The 2,625-nt window shown below is 38.8% G+C and overlaps 1 pseudogene; it reads right to left on the bottom strand.

The window, feature by feature from the left end:
• Window positions 1-1,520: 1,520 nt before the first annotated feature.
• On the bottom strand, window positions 1,521-2,194 carry LOC102839141 (annotated as a pseudogene).
• Between the last annotated feature and the right edge of the window lie 431 nt (window positions 2,195-2,625).

Below are 2,625 nucleotides of genomic sequence, written 5' to 3'. Positions count from 1 at the left end.
TGTGTATTCTTTCGCTATCCCTATCGCCGCTGGATCTCCCCTCCTCGTGAACCAAACACGCGTGACAACTATGTCGAGGTCAGACCCCGGCAGAAGTGATTCATTCAGATTTTTTTTTTTTTTAATCAAAATCTCAATGTTCAAAATGCTTGACTAAGAGTAGCCAAACAAAATCAATCCACTCAGCATTGACATACACCTCTTTTCTTTTCGTAGAATTTTACTTTAAATATGGTGGTGGTTGTGTGCCGTGGAGTCAGTTCCGACTCATAGCGACCCTATACAGAGTTTCCGAGGCTGTAAATCTTTACGGGAGCAGAAAGCCTCATCTTTCTCCCGCAAAACAGCTGGTAGTTTCGAACTGCTGACCTTGAGGTTCGCAGCCCAATTTGTAACCACTATGCTACCAGAGCTCCTTAAACTTTAAATACAGAGTGAAGAAAAAACAAAATACCCACGTAGGTCAAAGCAAATCAAACACCGACTCTACTTAGATAAAACCTTCACAAAGGTCAGCTGAAGTAATCCAGAGCTAAAACTGAATTGTGCAGATTTTCAATGAAGTCACCAAACAGTCATATAACGCAAGCAAGTTAGTTATTTACATACTCAGCAAATCCTGTAAGAAATGCACCCCAAGAAGTATTCATCTTTGTTTTATACCATCTTGAAGGCTTGCACATTTTATTTTCCAGATCATTTAACGTTTTTAAATAGAGTATGCATTTGTTCTTCATCATGTGGTAATGCTTTGGTACCAATTTAGGATTGGTTATCCTAAAAACTTGTCATTTTCCCAAGAGAAGCTTTGATTCTGTTTTAGAAGTTTCATATAAATAAAATCTTTATCAAATATTAATATGGAGGGAGGCAAAACTGGACACAACATATACAGTCAAATTACCTCTCTGTATATTTAGTCATTACTTTCTACTTCAAGGTATTTGTGTCTAAAACCTTGGTTTGTCCTGCTTAATATTTCAGTAGTATAAGTTTGAATCTTCAGAAAGTTGGCAAGACCTTAATATTTCAAAATTATTTAACAAACACCCCTAGGGGCAAGTCCATGCTACTGAGTTATGACAAATATACTATCATGAGGGAAAACAAGTGTAGCCAGCCATCTTTAAAAATACCCCAACCACTGCTTCTCAATATAGATAGACTAAAACTACATATGGTTTATCATACAACAAAATTCCATCTGTTCCCTGAAACTCCCCTTTTCATTCATTAGAAGGGGATTAAAAAAAAAAACTTAACACTTTACAGCAGCATTCAGCTCTCCTATGAAATACTCAGCATCTTAAATATTATATGTACACTTTTTTGTGTGTGAACTAGATAGATACTGGCTTCAGAGTTTGTGGAACTGGGGAGAAAAATAACCCATTCAAAACCATTCTACATATTGTCTTTTGGCAGAATAGCAAGTATCCAAGCTAAAATAGGAGGGTTACTTTGTTGTGTCTTTCCAAACTTTAAACTGTTTTTTTTTTCCCGTTCTACATAAAGCTCAATCACCACTCCTGAGTAGAGATGGGGAGGGGCTCTGGCCCAGGCTCCTCTGGCTTTTCAGCAGCTGTTTTTTTTTTATTGCAGCCACAGGCTTGAATAGATGTGTGTTGATGAGGACTTCCCCAAAGTGGTCATTTTAGCTAATCCCACAACATATTTTCTGTCTTTTCCAGTATGTAATATCTAAAAAGGAAAAGACTGGTATTCTATTAGAGCCAGAAGCCATCTCTGTATCTGAACTATCATCTGACTGGTTACTGTAACAAGGAGACTGGGCTGGAGAGGCACTTGAGGTGGTACTGTGAGCATCAGAGTTAAGAAGTTTAATTTCCTTCTGTAGTTTTCTGATCTGGTTGCTTTTTATCCTGTTTTCAGATAGAATTTTCACTTTCTTTGGTTTCAATGTAGTCTTTAGACTGGGCCCTGCCCTTGCATCTACCACATGATTCCAATTTTTTTTTTTTTTAATCCTGCTGGCATCTTCTTCCATCTTTTCACAAGCAGGACGCAGGCATTGCAGATGTCTCCTGAACGAGTCTCATGCAACCCCAAACAGTTCTGGGAAGTCCTTTTCATAGCGTTTACTGTCAGTGAATCGAGAACTTGAGGACTTAGCTCTGCAAATACAGCAGCCCTCTATACTTCAGTACATCTTTGGCTTGTGAAAACCAAACATCTTTTCTTAAGCAGCCCTTTCTAAGGTGTGGAGTGCACGCCAGACCAGACCCCTCCTCCTCAAACTCCCTTGTCTAGAAAGATTGTCTCTTGCAATTCTGCAGTTGCTACCCTATTGCTCTGCTTTTTGAATCTTCTGCAAAACTTTACTTACACATGACATTAATGATATTGTTAGTTAATTTCTATATTCTGTTGGATCACTTTTCTTTGGAATAGGAGGGGAGCTTGTACTTTAGTTCATAGTTGTTGGGGCTGCAAGGATGGAGTGGTTTGTGTTGCTGAGCACCAGAAGGTAAGTATGTCTTGGGTCTTTCTGTTGGCTGCAGCAGCAATTGGGACCTTATTTCACTCTAGGTATGTCTACACAGTTACTCTATGTTCTCTTGGGAATTCTATGAAGCTTCCTTGAGTGGTCTTTCTCCTATGTTT

The sequence above is a fragment of the Chrysochloris asiatica genome, unplaced genomic scaffold (genome assembly GCF_000296735.1).
Source record: "Chrysochloris asiatica unplaced genomic scaffold, ChrAsi1.0 scaffold00161, whole genome shotgun sequence".
NCBI classification, from domain to species: Eukaryota; Metazoa; Chordata; class Mammalia; order Afrosoricida; family Chrysochloridae; genus Chrysochloris; species Chrysochloris asiatica.
The sequence above is the reverse complement of the archived record's forward strand: the minus strand, read 5'-3'. Positions and strand labels throughout refer to the sequence as shown.